This window comes from Passer montanus, unplaced genomic scaffold (assembly GCF_014805655.1).
Source record: "Passer montanus isolate IOZ18808 unplaced genomic scaffold, ASM1480565v1 scaffold18, whole genome shotgun sequence".
Taxonomy (NCBI): Eukaryota; Metazoa; Chordata; class Aves; order Passeriformes; family Passeridae; genus Passer; species Passer montanus.
Window position 1 is genome coordinate 9279882 of NW_024365381.1, and position 25502 is coordinate 9305383.

Below are 25502 nucleotides of genomic sequence, written 5' to 3' on the forward strand. Positions count from 1 at the left end.
TTGTTGACATCATTAAATATATTTTTTTTAGTATACAAACTGGTACTTTACATGCCTGAGCAACTGAATTGAGGTTTTCCTTTCTTGCATTGTTGATGTATCTTTGTGCAGGTTAAGTGCAATGTCTTGTCTCAGACTGCCAACAACTTTATCCCAGCTAAGGACAAGAGGGCGTATATTGTGAATGTGCTTTTTAACTGAGACATAGAATGCATTGGTTCTGAAAATAGGGGCGGGGGGGAAGAAGTTATTTAAATTCATTTAATTGCAGTTGTGTGGAGCTGGCTACATGAGAAATAATAAATAATTACAGGCAAAGTGAACATTGCCTCTTGTAGAAGCACGGAGTGCCCAGAGATAAAAAATGTCTGAAGTGCTGGGTGCAGGAAGAGAGCTTAACTGTTCCTTATTTTGTGTAAACCTGCACTTTGCTTCAAAAAACAATTGATAGTAGTCATCAAATATTCCCAAGAATGGTGCAGTCTAACTTCAGGTGACAGCTGGCTTTATGTTCTTGAAGCCTGGCCTTTAGTGACTTAGGGCTAAATAGACAGACCTCGCAAACTGATACAAGTACTAAAATTTAGGAGCAGTTGAAGGAATTCTTAGATAAAATCCTCATTTAATCTTTCAGTTAAGAGTAATAGGAAGAAGTAATTAGAATTAACAAGAGTCAAACTTGAAGTAATTCTAAAATGTAGAGCTAGTGGACAGATGTAAAATCAAGTAATGTTTTGATCACTTACTTGTTTGGAACATATTGGAAGGTAGTGTTGTGAGCACCAGGGATGCTGTAAGAATAAAGCAATCCAGAAGCATCCAGAGTTAGCATGGGTAATGGTTTTTGGTAGAGAACAGTACTGATGAAAACGATTTTTTGACATGTGTTAAAATATTTTAGCTAAAAGTATATGAACAAATCAATAATATAATCTGTTTCTGTCTCTCGCTTCTTCTCTCCTTTTTCTACACGTTACAATTTGTAAAAGAAGGGTCCAGAGAGAAGAGTTGAAGATATGTTTGAAGGGAGGTGGGAGAAGAATCAGCACAACTTAATAAAAATGATGCTTAATGCTTAAAATTCTGACTAGTTTCTTAAGTTTGGATCCTGCTATCTTCCAGAATGCTTAGCTTATTTTTCCAGGTGTTGTCAGAAACAGAACTAAATTAATGCTTTTGTGCTTAATGCTTAAAATTCTGACTAGTTTAAGTTTGGATCCTGCTATCTTCCAGAATGCTTAGCTTATTTTTCCAGGTGTTGTCAGAAACAGAACTAAATGAATGCTTTTTTGAAACGTTGCTAGAAATTAGAACTTTATTCCTTGTAACAGAAGTTACATGAGGATTGTATAAACATTGCACTGGCTTCTGTGGTTTTTCATGTTCACATTTTTACATGGGGAAAGAAGAGGACTTGTGAAACAGTGCTGTCCATTTCAGTGGCATTTTACAGGTTTCAGTAAAAACTCTGCAGCAGTATGTGGGTGTTATGTGCTTGCAAGTGAAGTAATTTACTGTTAGTGTTTAATAGTACTTTTGAAAATGAAGTAATGTTATATGTAGTATAATGCAAAGTACCCTTAAGTAGTGGTTGGTTTCTGCATTACAGTATTTTCCTGTTGCTGATGAGGGAGGTACAAAAACCTCTTTGTGTTAGATGTTCAAAGCTGTTTTGTCAGGTAGAAAAATTCTTTCTGAAGGTGGTGGTGGTTTTTTTGTTGAATCCAGTGTTAGTGCTGAGTGACTGTTCTGTTGGTTTAAAAATGTTAATAGCAGTAGATATCTTGTTTGCTGTAACCTCTCTTTGTTATCACCTTGGTACTTAGCTGAGATGCCAAAAGCTCTTAAAATACATTGCAGCTTCAAGCAGATTCGATGCTTAAATACTGGCACCCTGGGTTGCAAGTCACTGTGTTTTATTATCCCTGTGCTCAAAATTTTGAACCAAAGACTCAGGATACTATTGAAGTGCCACTGCTGTTCAGTTTATAATGATGTTAATTAGTGCTGAATGTCATTAAGATGAACATATGCAGTGTTAATGAAACTACTTCTGAAACTGAGCTATTCTATTGTCATTATCTCACTGAATGGTGGTACTGAAAAGTTGCTTGTCTCTGTCCCACAAGGAAGATAATTGAGAAGGGCTTACAGCGTGTAGCTGTCCCTTGGGAATGGAACATCTGGTCTCAGTCACCTCCTCTGAGACCCTGGACAGTCAGAGACTTGGCTGCAAGGGGAAGGACTGGCTTAGTAGCAATATACAGCTTTGAGCATACTCTCTTCTCTGGGCCTTTGCTTGTCTTGTGAACACAAATTACTTGTCCAGTCTTGTGATTACATGTAAGGAGCAAGCTATTGCTTCTGGTAAGGTTAATATCATCTGACCTGCTCCTTTTTTGCATCTAGGAAAAAAGGGATTTTTGTGGGGAAGGTTTTGTAAATGATTTCTACTAGTGGCAGAAGCAGTTACTTCTGGGATGAAGTTTGATGTCTTTATCTCTCACTCATCCTTCTCACTTAGTTTTAGGCTATTCTACCTGTCTTGATTTAAAATAAAGGGGAAATGAATTAAGCAGGATAATTGCAATATTGACAATAGATAAGTATTTTGTACTTGTGTCTGTACTTTCATGGACTGGAAAAGGCCAAAGCCGTAATTGGACATCTTAGGCAAAATACAGAATCATCTAGATAACTAATGTGGTGCAGCATAGTTGCATGATAGTGATACTGCTCTGCATTGCATGCACTCTATTTATAATAAGAGGTACTAATGAGATTGTATTTTGATGTGACATTACTGTAATGTCAGTGCTTTGTGTTCCTTCATTAGTTTACCTCATTGACTTCGTGAAGTAAGGAAATGCAGGTGCCCTTGAGCAAGGTGTCTTAACACACACATGAGAAATCTCTAGTAATGTTCAGAGCAGAAGCTGCCTTGGGCTTTAGATTTCATCTTACTATGGACAAATTTATTTATAACTAGCTGTAAAGCTGTGCTGGAGACTCTTGAGCCAGCTCAAAGGAAGGCAGGGACTACATCTGCACTTTTTTGCTCCCAGGAGTGGCTCTGCTCAGCTCAAACTCCTGCTGTTTGCTGGGAACAGTCCCTGGCCCCTTGGGATCTCATGTACATCACTGGTCCCTCAGCAAGCTTGAACAAAACCATGACAGTTATGGATTAGTGCCCAAACCTGTGTCCTGGACTTATTATAGCTTTAGCTCTCAGTGCCTGCATGGCACGGTGTAATGCTCTGCTGAGTTTGTAGCTGCACGTGTGTAGCATTTAATGGGAGGAGGGTAGCATTGCACGTGAGCCTTCCTCTTCAAGCCTAGGCACAGGGTTGGGCTAACGTGGCTGTCACCTTTCTGGTTCTGCTGTTAGTCCAGCAGTTTTAGCTCAAAGGTCAGAAGATCAATGGTACAAGCATAGTACCTGGCATGTTGCAAATACTGAAATAGATTGCCTTGGATTTTAATTGCCTGCTAGATATTCCTGTTTTAGTGAGCTTTTCTGCATCTTGACCTGTAGCAATAGAGAATAAGAAGGTCCATAAAACTGCAAAAGGAATCAAACAGAATGCATGCAAATGTTTAGAAATTGTCAAATCTGAGACCATTAAAATTTATTTTAAAGCATTCCTTTAAATCTGGATTAATATCTGGTGTAGGCTCTCAAGACATCTCCAGAAATTGTGTTCAAAAGTTACTTGTGAAGTACTGCCTGGCTGTACTCCAGAGAGTGTCTTTGTTGACACTGCGCCCTGTGAGGGTCAACCAGCGTGCCTCTCACTGTCACTTGCAGGTTTCCCTTTGAGCTTTTCTCTAGTTCTAGCAAATGCATGGGTAGTGTTCTTCAGCTCAGCACCAGCTCGGGTAGCTGTGCTGCACGGCAGTCCCTGCTGAGGTTGCAGTTGCTGTGTTCTGCATTTCCCGTAACAGGTTTGAGGCAAGGTTGCTCTCCAAGTTTTTGGTTTGCTATGGAAACCAGCGGGGGTGGTCATGCTCTCTGTGTTCCTCCCAGTTTGCTTTTTTTCCTTAACAGTTCTTTCTTCTCCCCAATTTCCTAAATATTTTGGATTTGCTGGGCTTTGATTTAGCTCCTTGTGAGGTCTTAAACTGTCCAACAGGTCTTGTAAAGGCAGACTAATGAGTGGGTGAGATTGAGTCCCAGCAGTGGTGAGAGCTGTAGCACGCACAAGGATGTTCTGAGCTGTCAGAGAAGCTGTGTGATGAATACAATTTCATGGGAGGAACTTCAGCTGAAGTGTATATGTTTTTATAGATCAAATCTGAGATTTGAAGGTACCAAGACCTTGTTAGTTCATGTAATTGCTTGTTCTGTATAGATTTCTGCCCAGTCTTCCTTCCGGAAAACGTGCAGAAGGTAAAATGTAGTGGGAGCCTGTAGTGGTATCTGTGTTTAGGTTGCTCAATAGTTTCTGTAGCTAAATGTCTTATGCAATCTTTCTTTCTTTCTTTCCCTCCCTCCAGTATGGTTAGTGCTACTGCTGTGTAGCAGCTTTTGTGGTTTTTTTGGTAAAGGAAATCACTTTGTATGAGGGAAATGACTTTTTCCTCCTGGAGAATTTTGAAATACCACACCCCCCACCCCCTCTTCCCCCTGTTTTACTGTTAAAAATTGAAATACTGGTTTAGCAAAAGCTTTTTCATAGTACCTTTCCTCAAGAACAATCTTTTTATTGTGCTACGGAGATGAGTGTTTTAAGGCTTACCCTCCAAAATTCTGTGAATGTCAGAGGAGGATGAACACAAACGGCATCCTGCCCTTCCACTGTCCTCCCAATTCACTCTTATGAGACACTTTTGGCTTCCTTCTGATTGCCTGTGCTTACTGGCAAGTGCCTTGTAAGGCTTACTTGAAAAGAGGCGGTGGGATGAGTATGAAAGATGGGTTTTGGTCTTGCTTTTGCATGTCTGATGAAAACTTAAGCATTTTTTTCCTTCAGTTTTTTTGGTTCTATTTGAAAAGTTAAGCAGGTTCATTTTGTACCTAGACAGGGGATGCAGGGGTTAATTGTTTTGGATCTCACTGGATAAGTGGTATGAGACAGGAGGATCCAAAAAGGACATCCTGACTTACAAAGTTAGAATCTTATGCAGTTGTAATGCTGTTGGTTGTTGGACAGTAGGGCTGCAGGTAAAGCAGAATTTATAATGACTTAATTTTTGACTTGAGATTGACCAGAAGATAGGTTGCAGTGTGAGATTTCTCCTGTTGTAGAGATGCCCAACTGAGTGTTTATTTCCATCTCAGAAGGGGAAGTCTTTGAATAAGCTGCATGTTTACTTGGTTGTCCGTGACAGTGGCACTGTGGGGAGCAGTAATGGGGCCAGACTCCTCTTTCTGCCTTTGGGATCTCAGCAGCTGCTGTACAATGTCTGGGCTCAGTGAGCTCTTGATTCCATTCCATTCCGTTGTTCCTCTTTGGTCCCTCTTTCCTTCCAGAGCTGAAGAGAATACTTGTTTCTTCACCTGCACTGACATTTGTATGGCATAATACTAGAAGATAGTGATTCACAGATCTTCTAGGATTACTTCTTTTTGGGGCTGTTGTAATGATTTTGCAGTTTAGATGACAGTATCTGTCAGCCTGACCCTTGTTCAGACATTTAGCATCAATCAACACTGGGTTGAAGAAGTGCTGCAACACAAAATCCATTTAAGTTCCTTCTTAGTAAAAGGAGGAAAGAGCAATAGCACACAAAGCCATATAAGTTGGTGTGAAGAGTATGTAATAATATGTATCCAAAATTAAGATTACTGAGTTAGAACACTGGTTCAGTGATGCCACAAGGAGGACTTTAGGACTCCCTGTACTGGGTCAAAAGTACAGTGGTCATATGTAAAGTATCAATCTCTTTTATTATTCTGTTGCCTCTAATAAAATCAAAATACTTACCAGGAAGCAGCATTACTTGCATTACACATTCATTATTTAGACCACTATGAATTTATACTGAATTAGATCTAATGCACTTCCTTACCACTGATACCAGTCTGGTATCATGTTCTGCCACACCTGATAAATTTGAGCATGTGCCTGAATCTCATTTGGATCAAATTTATCATGTTTGGTGATGTGATAGCGCAGAGATTTGCTGTAAATGCTTGTGAAACCGGTACTTCATCTCCTGTAATTTCCTGACAACTTTATCTCTACAAATACTTGAGAAAGTGTACTTTCCAACTGTTTTTGTACCTAACAAATAACTGGTTTTATGCAGTGTTTGAATGGTTATAGATGGGTTGGTCTTTGCATGCATTGTGCAACCACTGTTGTCTGAAGTTATTGAATGGATGCATTCAGACATGGTAAACTGATCTTTGTTGTATTTATCTTTTTGTTCGTCATCCATTCTTAGTGTTATGCCAAACCCAAAGCCTATTTCTAATTTTGTAAAAGAGAAAAAATAATTGAGTCTTGGTGAAGCAGATTATTTCTTGAATTCTCTTTAATCTTTTTGATAGATATGAGATGGCAAATCTTTTTATCTGCAGAATGCTAAAGAAAAGAAGGGGCCTTTAGAGGAAAAGATTTTAATGGGATTGTAAATGTTCTGTTTGGATCTGTCTTATTAGACATTGCTTGGAAATTGAATCTCCTTCTGAAGACATTTACATGTTCCAAGTTCTCAGTATTTGACCTGATTTTATTACGAGCTGCTATTTATGTTTCAAGACATGAATTAGGCTCTTTTCAAGTCTTTTGACCTTTCTTTTGCAAAAGGGGAAAGCATACTCTTCTAGCCTTGTGGCTAAGTGTATTTTTTTAAAACTAAAAAAAATTAACATAGGATCTGGTTAAACTTCTGCAGAATAATCTTCTAACCTTGTGGCTAAGTGTATTTTTTTTTAAACTAAAAAAAAAATTAACATAGGATCTGGTTAAACTTCTGCAGAATAGGAGATGCTGAGGTTCATAAGTAGTGTCAGGGGTGCTACAGAATATCTCTGAATCTGTTGTGTCCAGAGGCAGGGGGTGAAGAGATCATCTGTGATGATGTTGGGAGGTTTTTAGCAAAATTTGTTAAGGGAATGGCTTAAAGTGATTTATTTTTATTTGGAACTATGGCAGGTTTTAAATTTTTCATATTTTAGTAGAGATTTCATTTAAATGATTCTATTTTTTTTCATTTTTCCTCTCCTTGATAGTGGTGTTTATCAACAATGGTGAGGAAGGGATATTTCTTTTAGTGTTTCATGTGCCACAAAATCGTTTTTTCACACATTTGGCAATGGAGGAGTCTTTCCTGGCCCTGATTATTGAATTTCAGCTACTTACAGTGATAGTGACTTCAGCTTAGTCTTTGGTATAAACTCCCTTTATGTAGGTGCAGAAAGCAAGATGATCCCTCCAGCCTTCTCCAGAGTAACAAGTGCAGGTGTCTCAGCCTGTCCTTGTTCTTCCTTGGGCTCTTCAGCCCACAAATGGCTTGGTGGTCTCTGCTGAACTTTCTTTAGTCCATGTTTGTTACACTGAGCAGGCTAAAACTAGGCATGTTCATTTAGCTGGGAGCTCACTAGTGCTGAGTACAAGTCAGTGTCACTTCTAGGTTTAGACAGGGTACCATCAAGCATTTCCAGGCAGATATTTTTAACTTGCTCTTATCTAGAGCTTGAGATGGTCTAGTTTTACTCCTAGGTGGATGAAGAATCTTAGATTGAATAATGTTTTACTATATTACTGTTTTCAGAGAGTTTTTTGCCTTGTTTAGCTTGAAGTAGACTTTCTAATTTATAGCCAGCTTGTTTTATGCAGCTGCAGATTTAGTCAATGTATTTCTTTCCTATTTGAAGCTTTTTTCTATCTAAGTTGAACTGCTAGTAGTTGCACACTATTTTAGTTATCCTACTGATGCATTTTGCTTTGTGTGGTATGTTATATTGCATTTCTTCAAGCTAGGCATCAAGCAAACTGTGGTGGTTGTCTGACTTCGAGTGAAAAAGTAGTTTTCTGCCTTCTTTATTTTTGGTGACAGCTTCCAGTTTATAAATTACTCTTTCTTTGATCTGCATGCAGGGATGCACTTTGCACCATATTTTAATGTGTCTAAGTCAGTAATAGTCATGCCAGAATAAATGCTTATGGGAGAAACATGAAAGTGGGCATTCTCAGTAACAGTGAGTAGGGAAATGAAGTAGTGGCAGGAAACAGAGAAAAGACAGTAATGATATTTTTGTCCAATGCAAATCAGTCTTTTACATGGGCTGGTGAAAAAAGATGTTTTGCCCCTGCTGCTTGTATCTTTGGTCATATTGTGATGTCTAATGGGCCGCATGATGATGCCAGAGCAGAAGCAAGGTGCCATACAGCTCTCTTGGTGCAAAGTCCAGGTCATCCAGAACCTGGGTTCTTGCTTTAGGTTCAGACCTCTCCTGTGGTAATACTTTTAGTCATATAACTTTGATTTTTACTGAAGACTAACTAAAACTTGCTGGGACCTGCACAACATTATTTTCTGGCAACTGTAACTCTTGTGCCATGGGCTCTCAGCAGATAGCACATAGTGTTTCAAGACATAAGGACAAATCAGCTTGCAGCCTGTGCTTGTCACAGCTGTCTTGCCTTACACCTCATGGGAAAAGATTTATCAGGCATAATTATATCTAATTGAGACACTCTTGTTATCTTGCCAGTGTTACTTTTTTCTGTTAATTTGATTGGTGGACACAGATGAGATAAAAATGCAAACAGTGCCTATTTGAATGGCTTTGTCCTTCTTGGATTATTTAAATGATTCATTTAGTCTGCCATGAAATTATGTGGGTTGTCACATGGAGATTCAGCTAACTCAAATTTTCTAGGTTTAAGAGTTTTATTTCCATGAGGAAAGTTTAACATTTTTAATCACTTGTAGAGGATGAACTTATTTCATAATGTACCTGCAGCTTGCTTTCTGTAGTCACAGGAGTGGACTTTCTGAACTGCAGCTTGTTCTTTGTAGACAACCTATAAAAAATCCAGTGTTCATGGTTATCAACTTCTTCAATCTTACTGTTGAAATATTATTTATAGTAGATATAAGTCTGCTATACTTTACTGGACTTGTAGGAGCTTAACTTTGGGTGTATATGTGTAATTCACAAACACTTTAGGAGAAAGCAAGGCTGTATTTTAGGATGGGGAGTCTCTGCCTTGAATGCAATAGAGGTGGCTTGCAGGGGGATCACTGTAGGGAAGCTGTAGAGATGTTACTGTTTCTGGGTGAAAGTTTGGTATCCTGGAAATACAAATCTTGAAGTAGAAATGTGTGGATGGGTGGAATGTAGGAAATAGAGATAGTGATGAAGGTAATCTCGCCCCTAAGGAGTTACAGCTGAATTAGGAACAGGCCTGCCCTTAATAGGGCACAACTAGATCCAATTAGGATGGGTATTGTAAAAGAGCAGGTTGGCTGGTCGAGAAGTTAGATGGAGTTTGTTGACTGTGCTGAGAAGAAGAAGGAGTCAGTGGTGTGAGGAGCTGCCCAATAGGAAATCACCAAGAAGGTATTAAACCTTTGCAATAAGATGGCAACAGAAATGCTGATGAATTGGGAATGAAGATAAAAGGAAGGGAAATGAAATTATTGTTACTTCAAACTTGAGTTGCCTTTATGTTTGAACTGTTCTGTATATGGAATTAGTTGTGGGATGGATAAGCTAAAGAAAATTGGGGTATAGTAAACTTGAATCAATTTTTCTGTCTTTCCCATGAAGTGCATTATTTTTTCCCGCCATTAAAAAGTATATTTTTTCAGTGGCAGAAATATGGCTGGAAATTTTGTTCTGTAGCCTAAGGCAGTCTGTAGTTGGAAGTTGGAGATAGGGGTTTGCCTGTGTGTGGAAATTAGTCTAAAACTTTCTGTCATTGTTTTCTTCTAAGACAGTGATCTACACCAGATAAACATTTAGAATATGTGTTGACTGGAATATGAGCGTTAGTGGCACATTTTTGTTTTTGTTAAGAAGGTTGACTCTGAAGACTTTGCGGGTTGTACCTGGCTTTCAGTATATACCAAATGTGAGTTTAATTATGGAAGGTGAGCCTGCTTTAAGGCAGCTGTGGCCAAGGCAAATGCAATCTTGTTTTTTCATTAGTTCCTGTCTTACCAACTGGTGAAATCAAAGAAATAATCTAGTGTACACGTGAATGTTTTACTTTTTGATTTCCATGCTTTTTAAAAAAAGCCTCTTTCCCAAGAAGCTGACAGGAAAAAAAGGAAAAATGCCTGGTAAAAGACCTTTCCTATCTTGGCAATCATAGCCAGTGGTGGTGCTGCTCTTGCCATGCCAGTGTGTTTGTGGAAGATCCAGTGTGTCTTGCTCTGACATCACGTGCAGTGCTGTCAGGGAGTGCCTGGAGAAGAGGGGCTCCCAGGTGTGATGGCCTTCACACAAAGTACTGCACTAGCTTGGGTTATACCGAATGCCTTCCCTCTGCATCATGCATGAAACTACAAGGGATGCTTGTGTTGCAAGTTTCCTACACTTGTTCATAAATTTATATTTGTGGTTGCTTGTGACTTCGTCAGACTGATCTAAATTTACTTGAGCAAATAGAAGAACATGTGTAGCATTAAGGAATGTGAGGCACTGGTGGGGCATTAAAACTTTTCTGCAAAGACACCTGAATGCTCAATGGGCAGGTAGTCAGCATTGCTGATTTTTTTTTTTTATTATTATCGCCTCTCCCTCCACCCCAGCTGATGCTTTTGAAAAGTTGTGTAAAAGTTGATTCAGTTAACGAGCTTCGTTTTTTTGAGAAGCCTTTCCTTTTCACTGGTGGGAGAATATATGATAAAGTACTTGCTTGATTAGTCTTTGTTTTCATGTGTTTTAGTAGATAAAATGGAGATTGTTCTTAAAAGCTGAACTCTACTTGGCATAATTGCAGCAACACTGAATAGCAGATCAAACAGTAATTAGCTGAACTGGCTAATGACCACTGGAAGAGGAGAGAAAATGGGCAGGAGAGGTGCAGTGCTGCTGAACCTCTACCAGGTTAGATTCTGGTGGAGAGTCTTTACTAGGAAAAATGGTGCTGACTTGGCATACTGCTTTTTAGTGTGACTCTACTGATCACCATGTCTCCTGAAAGATAACCCTTAACTGCAGCCTACAAAAAGAAGTAAAATTGATACTGGAATATGTGTTCAAGGTATAATCAGAGTTACATATTTTTATGTTGAGGCTAATGTTTTTAATCAATGTTATTAATGTTTTATTCCTTTAAGATTTTGTTCCTTATTATGATAATGGCTTTCAGTGAAGGTGTATGTAAGAATTTTCTTGATGTATACGTTTGCTGGGACACAAACATTTCATTTTTAGAATTTACTGATTTGCAGCTCTGGCTGTGTGTGAAGTAAGAGGTAAATTGAGAACTGAGTTACAAAACTTGGGAGCAACTCTGTACATCCAGGCCTACTGCTATACCCTGCTGAGAGATGTCACCTTAAGTATCAGAGGAAGGTTAATTAGGAGAAAATATCACCACCAAAAGAAACCCACTGTTTGTTTCTTCTATTAAACATACAGATCTGGCCAATTCCCCTGCCATGTTCATGGCTCTGTTCCTGTAGCAGAGCCCTGTAACTCCTGTGCCTGTTGAAGGTGCTGCTGCTGCTGTGTGGAGTGAGAGTGATGTTCACAGCAGGCAAGTGTTCAGACTGTTGGTTCAGCTGAAGGGTGATCTTGCCAAAAGGGCTTTTTGTGTTTTGAACAAATTGCACAAATTGATTCTTTTGTGTACCTAAAGGATGATGGAGGCATATGGTGCATCCATAATTGAACTTGCCATGTAGTCCTGCTCAGTTTATCAGTTTGCTCTGTGAATTACATGTATGGCTGCAACTTTAACTAAAATTTTAATTGGTAAGGTTTTTACAAGAGAAAATGAATTCAGAATGCTTATTTTGGCGGAAAAGGGATTTTTTGGTGCCTGTATCTGTCGTGATGCTGTTGCCATTAAATCAGATCTACTTTTGATATATTTTAGATGAAGACTGTTCTTTGGACTTAACAGATGTTGGTTCTGACAGGAATAAAAATCTGAAGATTTTTGTAAACCTGCTTTTTTAGAACAGCTATCTAAAGGAGTTGATGAGCAGGGTAGCAATTCCCTCATCTTGCATAAAACTCTTGTGGGTATTTGGCTACTGTAATGCAGAATGTGCCACTTTTTGCTACATAAGTGGAAAAAACCAGAAGAAATTATGAAGGACAAAGACAGCAGTCAAATTCAATCTGTCTGTTTCATTATAAGGCAAAATATCATCATTTGGAGTAGTTAAACCTGGAAAATGGCATACATCAAGTACTTTCCACAATACCAATATATGGTGGCAGAACACTGAGGGAAAGGAAGTGATGTTTTGACACTTGTTTATTCTGAAATGTAACAAAAGAACTGAAGTGCCATGTTGACAGTGGAGCTTGGAGGAAGCAGTTTTTAAATGAGGTTTAATATATTGAGGTCATGACTGTTACTCAGGAATAACTTCAGGGAGTTGATTTAGGTTTGAAATATTTTAAAATGTATTTAATTTGAATTAATTTTTTTTTCTTGTCAGATATTAAAGTTTTGCCTGATTTTTTGGCATGCAGTAGAAAGCTCATATTGTGAAGAAGATGGAACAGAAGTGGGCTGAGAAAGAAACCTGCTGTTTCTTTTGAAGGTCTGTTTCACAGTGTGTAGTTAAACTGTATCTGGATTTTTCTGTGTTAATTTCTCTTAAATTCTTTAGCTGCAGAGCTATAGACTATTCACTGTAACATTTTCTGACATTTTGTTTTAATTGTTAATGGAAGTAGAATGACTTTTCTGAAAACATTGTAGGATTTTAAAGAAATTTTGATGGACAGAAAGAATTATCCTGTGGCAAAATTGACTTAGTACAGTGTCTTTATACTTTCAAGCTCTCGTATTTCTACCAAAGAAAATGTGATTTCTCCAGTGCAATGCTAACATGGATTTGGCTCAGTTTTTCTTTTTAAATCTGAAGAGTGTCTTGAGCTTGAGATGAGTGGAAAAAGAGGAATTTACCTGTGTGCAGGTAAATTTTTTTTTTCATATCTCTTAAAGGCAGATGAGGAAAGAGCAAAGGTGGTTTAAACATACTGTAGTGTTATAGATAAGTTAACAGTAGTTGAGGTCCTGTTTGTTCCTTGTAGGTTAGAAAATTATTGAAGATGTCAATAACCCTTTTTTGTTAGTGTTATCTTTTGAGGAGTACTTAGGAAGGCTCTTCAGTGTAATGAGTTCAGTTATTTTTCCTGAGAATGGTTTTAGACTGTCTTTAATTGACTGTGATAGAAGGGTATTTTGTGAATTTTCAAAGTTTCTTACATGATTGCTATCTAATGCAGGGAGAGAGCATGTGCTAACCTATGGTGTGCCAAGTGCCCCTCTTTCCTGAATGTTAGTGAGCCATTCTTACATGCCCACAGGAGGCCTGGGTGGTTAAGACAGAGCAGAGCGGGGAACTTTTGTTTCACTGGTTTTGGTGTTTTTAAAAATTTTTAATTTCAAAACTCAAGTTTATAAAATTGCCAAAAGCTGAAATGTGCTTAAGTGCAGGTGATGGGGAGGGGGGTGTGTGTTCAGGATTTCTTCAATCGCCTTTGAAGTTCGGATATTGAGAGATGTCTCTAAAAATTTTTGTTTGACAGTCTAGTAAAGGGAGCTGCAATACAACCTGATATACTTCATGATGAACTAGGGTGCCTTGTGTGTCAGACTTGCACCTGGAACTGTGTTATGGCTGGCCTCTCTTGCTGCTAGATTTTGCCTCGGGGCCCCCTCCCATGTAATGTCACTGCTGCACAGGGCATGGGGTCACATTGCTGTCTCAGTCCTCCTCCTCCTCATACCTAAAATTGAGAAGACAGGAGAGGGGCAATTATCTGCACTAAAAATTTGCTCATGAAGTCACATCCTAAAAGTAGTGTTGTAACTTCTGGTGTTTCCAGGTGCTTATATGTTGCCTTCTCTGAAGGCCAGCAAAGCTAGGAAATACATTTTTAAAGAGCTGGTATAACTTTTGTCTGTAAAAGAAGAAGAAGAACAACACACGTTGTAAGAAATGCAACTTTGTGAGTATAATGCAGTTGCTGTCTCATTCTGAGAGAATTCACAGCCACAACACACCACACGTTGTAAGAAATGCAGCTTTGTGAGTATAATGCAGTTGCTGTCTCATTCTGAGAGAATTCACAGCCACAACAATACTTCAGTATTTCTTTTGATTTTGTATCCTTCTGCAATTAGGATGTTAATTGAGACTGTTGTTGCTTGTTTTGGACACTAGAAACTGGGATGAGACAAAGTCTCTTTCACAACACCATACACAGCTGTTGTGTATGAGAATAATCTAGTTATGTTTTAAACTGTACTCAAAATCTATAGGTGACAGACCCCTTAGTTTCTGTTTTTCTGGGTTTTTTTCTTCTGTTGGGATTGGGAGGGGGTCACTCCTTTCATTTCTCAGTGCAGTTCCCAGCTATACCATGTCAGATCTGAGGAATTTATGGATTTTCTGTATGCTCCTGTTACAAAACATAAGGTTTAACTTTTTTTTGTCCCTGTCTCCTCTTTCAAATCTGTGTCACTGGCAGGTCTCTGCATGGCAGATTGCTTCTGTGTGTGTATTCCAACAGGTGTGTTATTTTTGTTTTCCTAGAATTTGTGTTGCAATTTAGTATGAATATACTTTACATCTATATTTCGGTCTGGTTCAAACAAGTTTAGCTCAAGTAGTGGTTGAGTCGTGGTTTTGATGGAATGGCTGTTTGGCAAGCATTGCCTGTAAATGCTTTGGTGTTTTCAGCACATAATATTTTGAGACTGCCATAATGCAATTGCATAATCTTACATTATGTGCTTACAAATAAGAGATGTTTTTGAAGATTGAATAGGACCTTTGAAGTGCATTAAAAAATACAAAACCTTGTAACTTTTTGTTATCACAGGCTTTATTTTAAAAACTTTTTATTTTCCCAATTATGTGCATATTTCTGCCTAATAGGAATCTTCTGATGATACAGGAATGTGTAGTGATTTATTTCAGATTTTTAGGGGCTCTTTAATGAAGCAGTTTGTTCAACCTTGCTGTAGCCTGTCGTTTCAGATTACTCATTTGTGACCCTTGTGACATTCTCCCTTCTCCTCTGTTCCAAATGGTGTCTAAACCTTTGGGTTGATATGATATTCAGGAAATGCTGCATTTTCCTACTGAAAAAGGATAGAACAACAGTTCTTTTAAGAGTGACTTAGATACATATTAATGAATACTGTTTTACACATATCAGTTTTGAGGATGTAAAGCTAAACCTTAAACACTGCAGGGTGTATGTTGCACATCTTCCCCCCCCCCCCCCCTTTTTTTTCAAATAATATTAAAGGAAAACTGTAAGAGGCTATTACAAGCCATATATGAGATGCTACAAGCAGTTTTCACAATGTTATACTGGTTTAAGACCTGCCAGCGTTGGAGGTAACACTATAATTCTGATTTTGATCTTGTCCTGTGGTAACAATTGTATATTGTAGGGAAGAAAATTGCTCTTGAATTCCTAAAGTCTGGTTATCTTACTGAGATTTCACCAATCCTTGTATACAATGGGTAGCTATTTCCTGCTTATGTTGCTGATTTTAGCTCTTTCTAATGCCTCCAAGGCCATAATTATCTGTAATTTTTGTATGGAAGACAAGCTGTGTCCATTTGTAACTTTTCTCTGGTCCCTCTGTCTTTTTGAACAATGTGTGGTAGGTTGATGGGGCAATGACTTTTCTTTTATTTTTTATTCTAAACTATCTCAGTTGTTACCACTTGAGGTTATTTTTTCATTCTGTTACATTTATGAGTAATGGATTTAATCTAATATTTTAGTTCATAATCAGCTAGTTGCTGTCCAAACCTTCTGTGGTTGTCCACAGTGATTTTGAGACAAGATTGTAAAGCTAAGAAGTTTGATATCCAGTCAGAACAAAGTTTATGAAAGTTTCTATAGCTGTCAGTTTAATCCATATTTATAAGTGTATCTCCTTGTGGAAGGTTATCAGTGCATCATTCTCTTCCTTTCTTTTCCAATTCCTGGGTCACCATTTAAAAAAGCTTACTGCTGCTGCTTTTCTCCAACTTTGTATTTGTTGAGCAGTAGTAATTTGTAAGTTATTTGTTGCCCTCATTCTGTAAGGGTTTGGCTTCTTTAAGACCCTTCAATGAGAGATGTTAATCTTCTCCTAAAACTCTGTGTATGTTGCTGAACTTTCCAGATGTATTGCATCAAATAGTTTTTGTGTGCTTACTGGTTCTTCAGCAAATTCTAAATGCTTGGACTTCTCTTTGTGGAGGTCAGGGTGCTTTACTACGTACCACATTGTAAAGAAATGATGGGTGTTTTCCTTTGAACAGGTGAGCAAAGTGAGGTGACCAGTGACGAGTACCTGCAGAAGAGCCAAAAGGCACACCTTGCAGTTGTGGCAATGCCATGAGAGCTCTGAATGCCTTCTAACCTGTTGCATTATGCTGCCTTAAACCCAAGCTGCTGCACGGTAGAACTGGAAATATTTGACAGACAAAAGTTCCCTGCCAATTTCGAGGCAACCACACCCTGACTTGTTTGCTATGCTTACAGAGGTACATTTTTGATTTGTAAACAGTTCCTTAATGTTGCTGTGTAATAAGAAGCTGATTTAATGACATTTTTGAAAGGAACAAGAACTGTAAATCTCAGCTTTTCTTAACAGGTTCTTTTGTTTGAACACTTTAAACTGATGAATAAAAAGTGTGACTTCAGTTAAGTTTTACTGTGTATATAGTACTGAGGTAGAGCTGGGTCAGCTCTGGGTGCCTGTTGCCTGTGCTCAGGTGGTGGGGAAGTCTCGCAGGGTGCTGCCTTCCCTGTACTTTCTTCCTTGCCCCCTCACTGGCAAGGTAAATCAGTATGCTGCAAATACACAAGCATATTTTAGACCTGTCAGTATTCCAGTGGCTGGCTGTCAGGGATGTACTATTTGGAGAGGTATCTTAACAGGCAGAATTTGAGAGCCAGTGTAGTAATGTGAAATAATCATTTGCACTAGATTTTGAGATTATTTGAATGATACCGTGTTATGTTTCAGATAGTAAGGGGGAGATGCTCAGAATATTTCTAGTCTGCTTGCCTTTAGAATTATTTCTCTGAGACTTCTAGATAATACATAAATTTCTGGTTGGGCTCTGGTGTTGAAAAATGCCAAACACAAGACTTGTGATGTATTACGTGACTGAAGTTACATGAACTAAAATAAATTCTGTTACTGTTGCCTTGTGTGAAAGAACAGCTTTTCACTACTCTTTAAAAAGAGATAATCCATAACCATAAAGATGACCTCATAAAGTGCTATGACTTTTTAAATCTACTTGATGCCAGAATAATTGCACGCAAATAATGTATGGAAATACACAGGTATTTATAATAGAAAATTTTGACTTGATGAGAGTCCTACATGGATAATGAGCAGAAGGCTGATTTTATGTGTAATACAATTGTGGTGACCGTGAACATATGCCTTGAGCTTTTATTTATTGCTCTAGCTTATAACTCTTTGCCTCTTCTTTGTGGGGAGCACAGACCTGTGTTTTGCATGGTATTTTTTTTTTACTTTGTAGGATAAATCAGGGGTAGAAGATCTCTTGGAGCCAAATAGTTTTTTCATCCTGATTTGGTCAACTTACAAGTGCATAAAAATCTGGAGTTTAAAGCATCAGAGTTCATTTAACAAAGAGAATGTGCTTTTTTTTTTTTTTTTGGTCAGTTTCTATTAAAAAATTAGAGGAACAAGAAGTGATGCAAAATGACATTAGAACTTGGTTCATGTGCTAAACATCAGTCCACTAAGACCAGCTTCTACATTATTATTAAGTATACTATTATAAGTGTACATAACCATGTATGTGTATATGCATTTTTCAGGGTGCCTGTGGTCCTTGTAGTCCAGAAGAGTTGCTGCATACAGTTCCTATAAAGGTTATTTACTCTCATGACTGGTTAATGAATCTGATTGAACAAGTCCATTAGTTCCTGAAGATATCTGTCCATAGAAATCTGAGCAGCAAAGTCCATCTAATAGCTTGAGGTATGAGTTAAGCTTGCAGCTGTGTCACAAGTACTGGATTTCAGGGAATCAGCTTTTGAGGAACTGGGAAAAGAGGACAGTGCATCTCTTACTGTGTTTCATTTAATGTTCATGTACCCTGCTACGGACTGTGTTACTCTGCAGAAGATGAGCTGAACTGAAAAACTTCTGTTGCTTACTATGCATTTATGAGTGAAAACAATTAATGTACAGACCTTCAGTGCTGTTCTTTTTATCCTTCATATGAAGCAGTTTTTCTGCTTGAGATACAATTCCTCATCTGTTTCCAATGTCAAAGGACAGACAAAGAGCTTAGAAAGCAGTAATTACTTAAAGGCATGTGAGAGTAATATCTTGCCTTGGAGTCTTTAGGCTATCTTTGCTTGTGCTCTCCCATGTGTGCTTTTTTATTTTCTCTATTTAGTGGTTTTTTTTTTTCCAGTTTCAAATGAAATGTAGAGACAAACTCAGTACTTCATTTGTTTATGTTTAGTTATAAGGCCTTTAAAGACATTGTAACATATCAAGAGAAATGAATTTTCGTGGAATGGATGCTGATGCTTGCATATATTTTATGTAATAGACTTCAGTTTGGGCTAATATTTTACTGGCATCAGCCTCTATACAGCACAGAGCTGCTCTGTGAGAAGCACTGACTTCTCTGTAGCCTGCCAAAAGCTGTATGTTTGTTGGCAGCATGAATGCCATCCTTTGGTTGAAATTTTTTGATGCCAGGATTAAGCTGCAGAAAGTAGAAGGAAAAAACTACAACACAGAGTGTGTTATTTAAAAAAAAATTAGTAAGTCTTTCAGTGTAGAACTGGTGCAAAATAAAAACCAACAGTTTGTGGTGTAGTTTCACATTTGGACACTTAATACCTTTTCCAGAATGTTTTGAGATTTGTGGGTGATTCCATTCTAAAAGAGAACAAGATTAACCATTTTGATAGTGTGCTGAGCAAGCAGCAAATTTTCCAAGTTTTGGCTACTGTATTTAAGAGGAATTTTAGAGGTATTAGATGCTTTGCAATTCAGAGTTTGGCTTTCTATCTCAGGAGGGAATAATATTTAAGTAACTGTGTTCTTAGTCCTGAAGTTTTGTGACAATTGTATAAGGTAGTTATATTTTGTGAGCAGAAAGGACAGTGAAGGGCAAATAATTTTTTTCATTAATGCAATGGGATTTGAGATGTCTGAGAACATGATGTTTTCAGTAAATGCCCTGTTTCCTACTACACAGTTGTCTGATACAGATTCCCTTTGTGAGGGGAAGAGGAGGGGCAGACACTGATCTCTTCTCTGTGGTGACCACCAGTGACAGGACCTGAAGGAAAGGCTTGAAGCTGTGTCAGGGAACATTTAGGTTGGATGTCAGGAAAAGGTTCCTCACCAGCACCCAGAGGGTGATTGGGCACTGGAACAGGCTCCCCAGGGAAGTTCAGCCAGCATTTGGTCAATGCTGTCAGACACAGGGTGACTCTTGGGGGGATCCTGTGTGGTGCCGGGAGTTGGACTTAATGATCCTTGTGGGTCACATCCAGCTCAAGAGTATTCTGTGATTTCCCTCGTGGAAATGAATTTCTCTGGAACCATGAGCAAAAAAGCAATTCAGTTAAAATTTGGTGAAGAGTCCTAAAATTAAGTTGAAAACCTGGATTGAAAATGAGAATTAATCTTGGTGATAAGTTACAGAATTGACTTATTCCAGATATTCTTTAAAGGTGTTTCTTGTTCAGAAGTCAACTCCCACAGTGCCTGCAGTTTGAGAGTGTCCTGTGTAGCTCTTTGGTTTCAGCCTAAGGTAAACCAGGGCCAAAATTGCACTGCTGCCACATTATATTTTTCTGCTGAAGCATTCTACTTACCTTTCTTGCAATAGCACTAATAGATGGGCATATACAGTGAATTACAGAAGCTCATGGATGTGCACAGATTTTTTTGGTTTTGACTTTCTGGATTATTTTTGCTTCTCAGCCAGAGCAGCAAAGTTATTCATGTTGGTGTGGACACAAGGGAGGATTGAGGTTGTGTGGCTGACTGCATCTTCTGTCAATCACTGCAGTGTTGGATGGTTCCAACAGAGTAGTGAAATTTTTGTATTTCAGTATGTCACTGTTAATGATGGTGTTGAAACTTGCCCTTGCAAATCATCTTAATATAATAATCAGGATATATAAAAATTTAGCCTAATTAGTTTTTGTGTTATGAAATCTTTCTAGAAAAGCTTTCCAATTCTGAATAGTGCTTTGCCTGCCTGCCTTCCTTTTTCTCCTTTATAAAAACAATCTGAACAATTTTTTGCAGTTTTGTTGCATTAACTTCTTTTCTGCATCTGGTCACTATTTCCAAAAAGCAGGGAACTTAGATAAGTTGGTGTATTTTTTTTTTAATGAATACGATATGAATACGATACAGAAAAATTTTTAATACAGTGCTCCATTGGCTGACAAGGCCTATGAAATTGAAGTAAAAAAAAAAGTTCTTAATTTTAAAATAGTGATAGATACAGTATATCTGCATGAAAGCTCTCCTATTTCATGCTGATTGGAGTATATTTTTGAAGGGATGTATTAGAGTAAAAGTAACGTAAAAAGATAGTATCAAAATTGTAATTGCTTTCAAAACAACATTTTCTGCATCTTGAATTAATTCTTTTCTTTATATTCCAGTTTGTTATTTTGTTTCGCTTCCTATACTCCGTGAAAGATTTATTGTTTTGTGCCTTCTCTTTGTTGCTTTCTGTAAAATGCGTTGTGTAACTTGTTTGTCCCTTGGCTTCCTTACAGAAAGGATGTCCTGTGGTTGTTTACGCTTGTGGATTGCCAACCTTTCTCATCAATTTTGTGAATGGTATTGCATTTAATATTCTCATGCTTTATCTTATGATTAAGAGATTTGATGATAGTGAGTGATTGGACTGTTCCTTATTACAAATGGTTTTAAATGAGAGCTGCACTGAAGCTGGAAGTCAGTGCAGTTAGCAGTATTTCTGAAATGCATGTGGCAGGGTTATTCAGAATGGGGTGTGCATCAGCTGTGGGCAGAAAGGTGTAATGAGGATTAAACAGCTTGTACATATTTTAAAGGAAGGAGTCCCAGTTTTGTAGGGGTCCTGTGTGACTGGGACTAGGAGGTGTTACACTGTTGTGGTATAACGTTGAATGTATATCTTCCTTCTTTCATGTTTGTGCTTTTTTAAAAAAAAAGTTATGTTCCTATTCCTTAGTAGAGCTGTTTTAGGAACTAAGTATGCTCATTTGGAAAGTAAGAAGAGCAGAATATCTCTGAATTTGTGTTGGTTTCCCTATCCCTTCATTCCAAGTGGGTGGTTATCAGAAAATCTTGCAATCCTATGTCTGGTAGAGATAAGATTAAAAAGCATGAGTGCTGGGAAACAGTTTAAGTCATTTATGTGAAATTTAGCTTCTGATTCTGCTTTAGAAAAAATAGCCATATGTGGAAAAATGTCAACACATGTTCATAGAAATGAGTAATTATGAAGGGGAATTTGACTTAGTCTCCCTTAGTATTCATATTCATTTAAAAACCATAAAATTACTTCTAAAGTAAATTGCTAAAGTTTGTTTGTTCACCTCCTTAGATAATCAAATGTTGTGGTTGATACTGAAATAGAAATTGTGTGATTTCTAAATTAATATCTTAAAAAAAGCCCCAACAATTTTCCAGAGTATGGAAATGAGTGTTTCTGTGAAGTTGGTGCAGATGCTCAGAACTGGATTAATGAAGATGATGTGTTCTTCAGTTTAAAAAAAAAGGCAATGAAATGTGCTCAGTCATTGATGTTGAATGCTGTGTTGCATTAGGAATTCAGTTTTGTCTCTGAGTTTAGGAGGATCCAGGGCTTTCTTTTGTCATGGGGCTAAAGATGCTCAAGTGACTTTTGGGTGGTGTGGAACAGAGGGGCTATATCCAGAGTTATCTGGTCTCTGTGTTGGTGTGCAAGGAGGCCAGTAGCTTCCCCCCCCAAAGTATTCATAACAGACTGCTTGCCCTCAAAGCTACTGCCTGTTCTGGAGCTGGAGGCAGGAGGTTTGCCTTTGTGTGGTACCTAACTCGTAACTGGCTGTTTGCATTTTCTACATGTACTGTGGGACTCTGCCCTGAATAGATCAGGAGCAGTGAGGAGTGACTTAAGGATTGGATGCTTGCCTTGCTCTGAGATGTCCGTAAAGATTTCCTATTTCCTTGAGTTTCTTATGGCTTCTGTTGTAACTGCATTTTAATTTCTTATAAAAGGTATTCCTTGTGTCTTCAGCTGCTATTTAGTAATAGCTTGGAATAGAGTGTGATGTTTTGAATTTTATTATGGTTTTTTTTTTAAGTTTTACTTGTTTGTTCACCTTCTTTGTCAGCTCAGCATAAAGAAAAAGGTGTTGCCTTTTAATTTCAGGTTTAATATCTGGTAAATTACTTTTGGGCTTGTGGGTTTTTTAAAATTATAAAGCATGATAGAACAGTGAGAAGGGGAGTTAGTCTCTAATAAGGCTTTTTGTAGACATTCTGCCTGTCTTCAGCAAGCTTTATGAAGGTGGAAGGATGATAAGTGGTTCAAACTGTTGGTTGCATACTTTCATTAGCATTACCCTACAATTCTTCATTTTATACCTTTGTGTAGGTGAGAGGTGTCTACACCTTTTGGTTCATTCCAAGGCAGTGTGAGTTCCCAAATTGTCATAAAACATTATATTGAGACAGACCAAAGGCATGTTTGAAAAAGGGCCTGTGCTTATCCTGCCACCCAACATCTCCCCCTCCCATGTTCCCCATATCAGCTGTGATTGTGTGAGTGCTGGCTGAGGCTGCCTTGGCTCTTGTCCCAGCCTGCCCTTATAAGTGAGACCGAGCTTACTAAGGGCAAATCCTTGCCTGAAAGCAAGTGCTTTGGGATATTAATATCTCCAGCTACACTGACTGTGTACAAAGAAGTTTGTCTAGGACATGGATTTGCACAGTGAGGTTTGGTTAGTTTTTTTCCCTTCTCCTTTTCAGCCCTAAGTTCTTTTTCAAATGCCTGCTCTTTAGCATCCAACGTGGCAACCAAGGTCGCTTTGTTATATGCAGATCTGACAATAGCATGTCTAAGGAAGAAAGCAAAGTGCTTTGTTTTCAAAATACATCTTTTGTCTCCTACTGTTTTCCCATGTCAGGAGATGGATTTGATGTTACGAGTTACTAATTTTATGTAGTGTTAGTTAATTAGAATGGTTCATATAATGGTCAGAAGTGATATTTAAATGTCTCAAATATTAGTCAGATTATTGCTGAAATGGAGCTTGCGTTTATATTTGTTATACAGGTATATTTTCACTCTGTGTGCCTTTAAGGACAGGAAGGGGCTGAAATCTTAATTTTCTTTTCAAATGAAACTCCTGTGCTTTGTGGAATGTTTAGTTTCTGCATAGCTTAATGTTTGTTCCTGGGGTGAAGAGCTTCTTTTAGCAGCACTGTTGTTAGATGTAATTAGAGTGTTTTGTGTAATATGCTTTGGTTGTAATACAAAGGAAACCCTCCAGCTCATTTGAACAACAGTTTTTCTGCAGTTAGATTGGTCTGGTAAATTGTTATGAAGTGTATGTTTAAATGTATATGGTAAATGTTTTGAGAGCTATGAAAAGACCCAAAAGGACACAGAGGTGTGTGCTGGACTGGACAGCAGTGACAACAGTGTAGATGCACAGGTTCTGGTTGAGACATGGCATTGCCTTGGATCAGGTCCCTGTCTGTAAGTCTTGTTTGGAATGATGGAAATTACTGTTTCTTTTGTAAGGCCTAACTAGATGTTTGTGAAAAGCTTTGAGAAGCTTTTGATTAATAACTGTATGCAGCATGATTATATCACACAGAATAATAAAGGGTAGGAGGAGAAAACTTAAGGCTTTGTTCTTTTACAATGCTTGAAGAACTGCATTGCCAGCCTTTTTCATATGCTGTCTTTATATTTAAATATAATTTCTTCTGCTGTTTTCCCCTTAGTCATTACCTCTTCCAGATCAATAACAAAACACTAGAGAAACAGGCCCTTTTTTAAAACAGGAGGATGAAAAAGTCTAAGGTAGGTAGTTTGGACTAGTTATGTTGATTTGGTTTGTGTAAAAAAAACCCAGTTTTTCCTATGTTTTGTTTTTACTAAATTTGCAGTCGGTGTCTATCATCTCAATCCATGAAAAATTACTGCTTTTTTACTCCTTCCTTCCTTTTTTCAAGACACCAGTAAGTGGTGAAATTGTTTGCAGGCTTTTCAGTGTTGGTTACTTAATTTCATAACACTGTAGAGCAATACTCTGCCCTTTTAAGTCTAAAACTGAGGCATTTTTAACCTTAGACACCTATATATCCTCCTTCCCCCCATTTTTTTCTGACCTACATATCATCCCAGTAACCTCTTGGCTGCAGGTTCTTTTAACTGCTTTTGCATTTAACATGCACCCAGCTCTTTTTGCAACAGAAAAGTAATTTGAGTGATTAATCTGAGGAGGTGTTTCTGGCAGATGACAGATGTGGACTTTGGATGGCAGCTTGTTGGAGGTATGGTGGATAGACTTCCTTAGGACGACCAAGGACACTGTGCTCTAGGAGCTGGCCAGAGGAAAACAGCAGACCTGGGAATGGCTGCTCCACCATCCATGGCATCCTACAGGGTAGTGCAGTTGATTTACATGGGCTATCCCAAATAAGAGCAGTAGGTGAATTTCATCCAGAACTCTGGGTTTTGACTTCTGGTCTTAAAAAAAAAAAAAAAAAGGAATCTAGTAGGTGCAAATAACATGCTGGAGGCATAAGCCAGTGAGGGAAGTTAGAAACTTCTCTGCCAAGCTTCTGACCATGGAGCCCTTATCTTGGCAAGAGTTGTCAGAGAAACATGTAGTTTGTCAGCTGAATGAAGGTGGCTAGCAAACATGTAGTCTGATGCTTGCAGTTTTTGTCGATAATAATGCTGGGATATAATGAGAAGTAGTAATGGAGAGCCATCACTTTTATGGGAACACAGTTGTATTGGAAACTTGTGAGAAAAACAAGACTTTGCTCTTCAGAGGTGTTATTAGTACAAACTAATATATACTGAAGAAATGAAGCAACAAGTATGTGAATCTCTTGGAAAAACGAGAACCATCCCCTCAAAACCAAACCTTTCAGCTTCTTCCTTAGCACATGAGAATTGTTTGAGTGAAATGCATTTTGGTTTGGTTGTAAAATGTTCAGCTGCATTACAGTGGCACAGATTCACAGACTTTCTCAAAGAGTGTTTGGATAAAGGTTGAAATCCTGTAATTGGAGCATGAATTGCAGGTGAAGTAGAGGCCAATAGGCAGATGTGATTTAGTTAAGAAAAATCTGAATTACAGGGTTAGA

General features: G+C 38.2%; 1 protein-coding gene across 6 annotated transcripts in view; it reads left to right on the forward strand.

Annotated features, from left to right (window-relative positions):
- SIPA1L1 (signal induced proliferation associated 1 like 1) overlaps positions 1–25502 on the forward strand; it is a 201860-nt gene that overhangs the window by 8513 nt on the left and 167845 nt on the right. The window contains exon 1 of one of the 6 annotated variants that reach the window (XM_039704989.1): positions 12671–12687. The exons of the other annotated variants lie outside the window; for them this stretch is intronic. The gene's annotated coding sequence lies outside the window, so the exon portion shown is untranslated. Of the gene's footprint in view, positions 1–12670; positions 12688–25502 lie in introns of those variants that run through there. 6 annotated transcript variants of the gene reach the window in all.